The sequence below is a fragment of the Anopheles darlingi genome, chromosome 2, assembly GCF_943734745.1.
Source record: "Anopheles darlingi chromosome 2, idAnoDarlMG_H_01, whole genome shotgun sequence".
NCBI lineage: Eukaryota > Metazoa > Arthropoda > Insecta > Diptera > Culicidae > Anopheles > Anopheles darlingi.
The window spans coordinates 66,275,412-66,283,556 of record NC_064874.1 but is presented as its reverse complement, the minus strand read 5'-3'; the positions used below and the strand labels follow the sequence as shown (position 1 = coordinate 66,283,556).

The following is an 8,145-nucleotide window of genomic DNA, read 5'->3' as shown; positions in this document are numbered from 1 at the left end:
TGGAAAGCCCGATTTTGCATTCCTGCCTGCGTGCGTGTGTGCGTGTTTCATCGATTATTCGGGACCAGCTCGCTGCGCCAAGCGGTTTTTGGGTCAGTAGTGGCAAACCGCTTTTTTCGGGGATCGCCAAATTGGTGTCGAGTTGTGATCAGTGGTAGAGTTAGTTGGTTGGATGGCCTCGTGCAGGGTGCAACCATGCAGGAGCGTGACAGTAGTGGCGTGTGTGTGTGAGTGTGTGTGGTTTTCATTGTAGTGATGCTGTGCAAATTGTTCAAGTATTTTTATGATTAATTTGAAATTCATGTCCAGGTATTATTTGCATTGAAAGCAAGATTAGTTAAATCTGAAGAGGAGTTATTGGGTCATCAGCTTCATCAACATGACATATGATTGATATATTTTGAAGTTGTTGTTATAAAATTCCTTTAACGTAACATTTGGGCGCATGAAATCAACCAATTTATCGGAACATCTTAAAAGGGAAAAAGCCTTTGGGTGTCAAGTCAGAAGATTGTATATTGTTTTTCGTAACATAAATTGGAAAAAATATGAAACAATTTTGATACGATATGGAGAAATGTTTAAACCGTTGTCGAATGTTTCTTCTTTGTTTAAAATGTTGCGTATTTGATCTAGAACACTTCTGATTAAATCATTTTCCGTTTTTTACTCCAGTTTTTGCTGTTGTGACCCTTTTTACAAGAAGTATAGCTAAAGAGATCAAAGCAAGCTCATTTTATTTGGAGAATTCAGTTTTGTGCTTCTGTCGGGCAGTACGCTTTCTAGCAAAATCTCTATTGTACAAATTTTTAACTACACAGCCTTTGTATTTAATCTTGAAGATTTTCTTGCATCTCTTTTACCAGCATCTTCAGAAACCTATTTTTTAAATATATATGAACAGGCAAGTCGTATGTTTCTCCATAAATCTTTTACTTACAATAATTTATGTAAGTCAGAAAGCTGTACAATAATCATAGTTATTCGTTTCGACAATAATCAAGACACATCCATTGACGTCATTTGCAAATTGCTTTTAAATGTTTAGATATTAATTTTATTTTGATGTATTTGTGTCATGAAATACACAATGATAAGGGCAGATATCTTTTCTTGGTCAAAATGCTCTTAAAGTCCCTGCATTTGTCCATGTAACCCGGCTGACGCTATAGAAGACCTCAATGGAGTATGTGCCAAACGGTCATTGGAACGAAGATATTTAGCCCTTTAAACGTTGGCGAAGGATGCTTAGAGTGTTTTAGATCAATTTCAAATTCAAAAAAGTTTCAATTTCTATTCCAAAATTGACCCGATTTTAGTTATAAGCGTCCAAAACGGTTCTACTTGTTTGAATTTTGATCTGCCACTTTATTGTTTTTCATTTGGTGACATCTGGAACTGTTTTGTATTGCGCTTTATTCTCAGCAATACAACTAACTCCTTTTCACCTTGTTGATTTGCTTTCATATGTTCCAAGCAAGCAACCGAAAGTGAGTTAAGATATGCAACACTTGAGCAACCACGATGAGCACGTTTAGCAACTACGATATACGGCAGAAACGAATCGTGCCTTAACGATGGATGAAAACCCTGCGAATAGAACGCTGTTAAATATTTGACATTAGACATTATTTATTTGACATAGATAGAAAAAAGAGCGTCATTAAAAATTCTTACTTTTAATCATTTTTTGTCCACCAACCTAAGCAATCAATGTTGCTTAGCAACGAAGGGAACCAATGACGGTCCAACTGGAAAATAAGTTAAACAGTTAAACAGTGAACAGTATAGCAATTCAATAGTTCAGTTAAACCCGGGTTTCTTTACAACTTTCACAAACAAGTGGAAAAGTATTAATCGATCATTTACTATCGAAGCATTGCCCCATTCAATCCTGCCAACCAGAGATACTCCAGCGAGCATTAGAACATAAAGTACGTATGCAAATGCTTGCTCAACGCTATCAACCACGCGCCAACCGGTAACATAAATTCGCAGCAACCCCCGGCACCGCTCCTCGGGCTCCATAAATTCGTCATCAGCACAACGCTTCCAAACAATGCAACCTTCCTATCGTTATCGCGTTGACCTTTCCATGCCAAAGCGTGCGTACCGAGAGGACCCCAGGTTTGCCCAAAGGCAAAGGCCACGGCACCAACCTAATCACTTGGCACCATCTCTGTGCTGCAAACAAATGCTTCCGCTAGCAAAAGGGACCCCTTTGGGGGGGGGGGGGGTCGACTGGTTAGTCGATGACTTCCCAGCTTACCCGGGCAGCCAAGTGCCAATTGCCACCGCGCGATTCCACCCCGAACGGGAGCTGCACCGCTGGCTATTGTAACCGGGCGTGTTAATCTCTTCGCGGGTCCGTTTCGCGGGTTTTCTACAAACCGCTTGAACACTGGCACACCGACACCGACACCGACACAGACACAATTCCAAACAATTCATGAATAAATTTTCACCTCGCGATCCTCGAACTCCTCGCCCGTGGCCTGGAGGCCATTTTGCACCAGCAAGTCATCGCTTACATCCGTAGAGTCGGTGAAAGATGTTTTGTCGCAACCGCGGCCGAGGGTCGAGGGGGGGTCCGAGGAGGGGGTCGTGAAATTGACCCGTCCCCTTTGGGTGGTGCTCATCGTGGTTTGGTGAAAATGTTCCATGTTCTCTCTTTTTCGCTCTCTCTGGAGTGCAAAACATAATGCTCACCAGCCACCCGGGTGCACCATTGAGGGTCGATGAATAATAAACGTGTACCCGGCGGCCATGTTCTGCATTCCTTTTGGGGTCCCGGAGAGGGGTCCCTCTTTCCACGGCGTGCCAGCGCGAAAATGGTTCTTATCGATAATCCGCGCCCGGGGGACCCGGTTCGCGGTTCGCGGTTCGGCGTCCATCGACCATCGACACCCGAGGGCGCGCGTTTTCGAGGTGTCCCCGACACCGACACCGAGCTGCCTCGCTCGCTGGCTGCAAATTGAATAAAAAGCCATTAAACAGAAATTATCTCGCTGAAAAACATTCCTTTTATGGTATTTATTCTGGACCGCTAATGGATTGCCATTGTACCAGGGATCGGGGACCAGGTTTCGCGTTCGTTCGCGTGGAACCGGGACGACCAGAAGCTGGCTGGCAGCAACATCGCAGCAGAACGATCCGAGGGTATTCCATGCCAGTGTTCGTGTTTCGTGTGTTTGTGTGTCCTGTTCACGGTCACGCCGATGCTATTCTGGAGCACTGAACTCCCCGGGGGAGGTAAGGAAAAGAAAGACGAAGTGTCAACTATGTTGCTTTCCCGGGTGCTGCTGTTGCTGCTGCTGTTGTTGCTGTAAGGCAAGGGCTTAATTGTAACGTAACGTGGCACGCATCTGCTGATGTTGATGCACAATGCACGCCGTCGCGGTTGTTGTAGTGTTGGTGCTTGGGACTTCTTAACATCCGATTAAATTGGCGCTCGGTTTGCCACGATACCAGAGTCGAGGAATTGCAATCGTCAATTCAATTAGCTTATGCCTTGAAGCAGCAACAGCAGCAGGGATATAGCATGGCAAACCGAGCACCGGACCATGGAGTTGGCATGCTAGTCCCAGGGCTTTTCGCGAACCTATTATTCATCTGTTCGTGCCACGGTCGAGGATGGAGTGTCGGAGGGAAAGCAGCAGCAGCAGCAGGTAATTACCGAATCGTGCAGCAGCAAAAGAACACGCGCCAGAGATCCGTAATACAAATGATGGTTAAAGCGTTTGTTCATTAGACGATGGTAGGTCTGCTGCTGCTGCTGCTCTGGTCCTTGGTGGGGGCTGTTTGTGGCTGTGCGATTTCCTCCTCGTCCTCGTTTAATTTATGTGTCTGTTTACATTGTGTTATTGTTTGTTTGCGTTGATTAGGGTCCGAGGGAAGGAGCAACGGGGCTGCATGAGAATGGAGTGGTTTTGGATGTGGATTTTTTTCTCGCTCCTTCGAAGCAGCATTAAGTGGAGCGCATGCAGCAAACCATTTCGTCGATGTAGGAGGACGAATAGAAGCCCTTAAACGCTCTTATAAGCTGGTGTTTACATTTTGGAACACAAGCAAAACCGAAGACACAGTAACAACGGTCCTTTATTCCTCCTTCAAATAACCTTCGCCTTCGAGTGTTTATGCGCTCTATGCTGCCCGAATTTTCCCTTTTCCCTTCCCCTTTCGAACATTCCAGCAACTGGGCGTCTCCATTAGTATGATTAGATTTCCGCTAAACCATCAAACTAAGGGTTATAAACGTATTCGTGCTTGGTTGATGTGACGTTCGGCCTTCGTCTTGACAGCCCAAAAGATAGGTTAGGATTTTGGGACAAAATTAATACGCAAGCGGCAGCATCGTAAACATCGTGGTTTCTCCAAGTAAACTACATATAATCACCAAACGTACCTCAAGTACGGCTTTCGAGAATATCTTGAACCGCTTAACCGCTTTGCTATCAGGCAAGCGTCTAAAGTGCTGTACGGCGAAAGATTTTATGTTCGTTAACAAGTCCATTTTGATGGCGATCATGGCAAGTGTGGACGAGACTGGATCAAGGGCTTCCTCCTCCGGACGTTGGTGGTTCCAATGTCCTCATAAAGTCGGTGGCCATAAAACCTCCTCTCCTCCTTTGTCGCAATCCCATAAAAGCTTCATAATCTAATCCACTTTCCACTTGGATTAGGTGCCGGGTTCGCCAAGGCGTCCTACTTCCCCCTAGCCACTGACAGTTTCTCACCCTTGGATTGCGCTCTCCACTGGCGTGAGGGTTTTTCGGTGAGCTGGAAAAACCAAATCCTCCCTCCCTTGCCGGGGGTGGTTAGTGAGTTTTTGTAAAATGGTTCCCCCGCAGGCCGCGCAACACCACCCCAGAGGAGTACCGCACACCGACGATGGCGGCGATGGTGTGTGCGAATGTGGTGACCGCGATAAGGCACGCCTCGATGGCAATGGCTCCTCTGGCTCGGGCAGTTTGGAATTGGGAGTCTAATTTACATACCTGCCTCTCCTCTCCTTACTCTCTCTTGTCCTATCGTTTTTCCTATCCCAGCGTTTGCTGTGTGTGTGTGGCAGAGACACAATTTATGATGTCGGCATTCAGGACCAACGGCAACGAAAAGGAGGCAAGGGCAAGGGAGGAATGTCCGGGCGGAATGTTTGTTCATTTGCCAGCACACTTATGTATGAGTATATTTATATCTGGTCCGATAAGAGTGAGATCGTCCCGTTCAATTATCACCCCATTCCGTGAGGGGGAAGCCACGGCAGGCCTGCCAGGCTGGGACTGGGTGTGGCCATCGACGAGCATATTGCCCGTTTGCTGCACCCACTGCGTCTCTCTCTCTCTCTCTAATCTGAGGCCATTTATTCAAGCAGGCACACTTTATTAGCACGCAATAGACCGGGAAGGACGGCCATCCTGTTGTTTAGGTCCTTTGCAGGGTTATAACGGAGCTGCTGGAGTAGTGTGTATGTTTTTATGTGTGATGCCCAACGATATGGTGTTGCCGTTGTGTCTGCAATTGCCCACCCGGGGAAACGGCTTGGTGTTGAACGATGAAACCATTGTTTTTTGTTCTCCAAATGATTACATCCATGCAGGAAAATGAATTGGGATTTTTAATTAAAAAATCCCTCATTTTAACGATAATAAAGAATTTTCAAGGTTTATTGTAGTTGAGAGTGTTAGTGCTGCACATGCACACAGATTTCATTTCATATTGTGTTAATTTTTTTTTTTTTTTTTTTGGGAACACTTGAAAGCGTATTGCTTTTCATTTCAAATAAAACCGTAGTCTCAGCTTATCCAAAATATAAGAAGCATATAGCGTGCACCAAATTGTAGTCCATCCCTTAAACCTTCGCCAACACTCTCGACACTCGAGTGATTGATGATGATGATGATGATACACTGTGGAACCACCTCGGTATGAAATATTGAGTGTTCAAAAAAGCGCCCCAAAAACACATCGCAGTGCACGTCGTGTTCGAGCATCGATTTGATTGAATTATATCGAAAGAAGCGAGCGAAATGTTTCATATCTCCTCGTCTCACACACACGCACACACACGCACGCACAGCGTGTGTCATGTTCGTGTTATTATTTCATCATTCTTTGTTACATAATTCCAACCGAATGCGATCACGCGGTACACGATGGCGGAGGAAATTCGAGCTCAAATCACGCTCAGCCCGGCACACCCGCAAGTGGCCATTGTTGGCGATGACGGCGCTGTGATGGGAAACGGTACATTTTACTAACCAAACACAACAACCGAACCACCAATTCATTCGCACCGAGAAGACGTGTTCGAGGACGTTCGTTCGTTCGTTCGTGAAGGGGGAAACGAGATTGATTTTTCCCGCTTTTCTCGGGTTGGAAGCGACCCCAAAAAATAAAAGAGAAAAAGTCTTTCACCCAAAAGTCCATCAGCCACAGCTGGCATGGGAAGAAAGGGGGGGGTTATGGATTCAATTTCGCCGCAAATCGCTCGCTCGTCCGTCGGAATGAACGATTTTGCGGATTCGCTTCGACACTCCGACCGTAATGGAGGGTGCGAGGTGTGGCCCTCTCATGCTCAGCGACATGCAATGTCATCCCATGCTTGCCATGTTGAAGGGAAAGCCATTACCCCCGGGGAACCACGGTCGGGGGAGGGATATCTGAATAAAAGGATCACAGCGCAGAAAAAAAGGGATCCCTGACCGGGCGCCATCTTGCGAGCGGCGGGAGTTTTCCGCTGATGTTACCACGGAAGATTTATGGTGGCACCGGGAGTGATGATAACAGAGTTTTTCGATACAATGGCTCGATCTGGGTCCGTGACCGGGACCGGGACCGAGGGCAGGGGGAGTAGCGCTTTTCGCGAAGCAAATTGGAATTCCGTTCCAGACGTTTCCACCAATCATCTGGCCGCAATCTGGTGTGTGGCCGCAAAGAATGGAAATACATAATCAAAGTTTGCGTTGCGCGCGCGTTCGGTTGTTTACTCTAGGTTTTTTTTTTTTTTTTGGGGCGGAGGGGATCCCCGGGAGTCCCTTTCGTCCGCGTCACTAAAGCGCGCCACAAAAGCGCACCTGTGCCCGGGAACTGCAACGCTTTCACCGCGGCACCACCCACCTTTCGTCGTTCGTCGTTGTTCTCCTTTTATGCTGCCGGTGCCGTGACCGTCTTCAAGAGCACCCAAGGGTGGTGAGGGGGTCCGTTGTGGCCACCACTGGTTAGATAAGAAAAGCGGGGGAACCGGGGGGAAAACCGCCCGCCCGAGCAGAGTGAACGCGCGTGATTTATGGAACCAAACAGAAGGGGACATAATGAAAAATTGCTGCCCCGGGAAAAATTATGGCCACATCGTCGTCGTGAAGCGGGCTTTCCGACGGGCTTGGTAGGTACAAAGGGAGGGCGGGGGACGGGAAGGCGTTTACGGGGGTCTCTCGCTTGGGTCTTCTTTTTTTACGGCTTTTCCTTGCGCATGGTGGGGGTTGGGGGCCCTTTTTTGTTTTTCACTTTTCGTGCTACTCTCCTCACCCCGCTGATTGTGGGTAAAGCAGTTTCACTTTATGTTTAACTTTATGCTCCACTTGCAATTAGCTCGTTTATCATTTTTAAAGCTTCACTGAGGTGATCCGCAGGTTCCATCCAGGTGGTGGCGATCGCATTGTGTTGTGCACCGTTGATCGGTCGCGCTTTCCAAAAAAAAACGAACGGTAAACATGAGAAAGTCGATGTTTGTGTGTTGTGATGTTAAATTGATCAAAATTAATATGAATTATGTTGTTTGTATTGTTTGTGCAGGTTTCTAAACAATGGATTAACCATAACAAGCATCGGTGGTTCAGTGGTAGAATGCTCGCCTGCCACGCGGGCGGCCCGGGTTCGATTCCCGGCCGATGCAAAGATAATCTATTTTTATAAAATGCTCGGTCTCATGTCCTAACAGCGCGTATTTAATTTGATCCTCTCTCGATCGAGGAGAGTTCATAGCTGCAGGGGTTAAGCACGTCTTTCATTCTTTTACGAGCTCGAAGAAAACATTTTTTTGAATGAACTCAATTATGTATGGTATACTAACGGAATTACCGGATTTCATACGGGTGCACGGTTTTATATGAACACTCATTTGTTTCTTTTCATTAGTGCGCCTTT

The 8,145-nt window shown here is 46.6% G+C and overlaps 1 non-coding gene across 1 annotated transcript; it reads left to right on the top strand.

Moving 5' to 3' along the window:
• The first annotated feature begins 7,823 nt into the window (after nucleotides 1-7,823).
• Nucleotides 7,824-7,894, top strand: Trnag-gcc (transfer RNA glycine (anticodon GCC)). Its single transcript has one exon. It is a non-coding gene; the product is annotated as a tRNA-Gly (tRNA).
• Nucleotides 7,895-8,145: the final 251 nt, after the last annotated feature.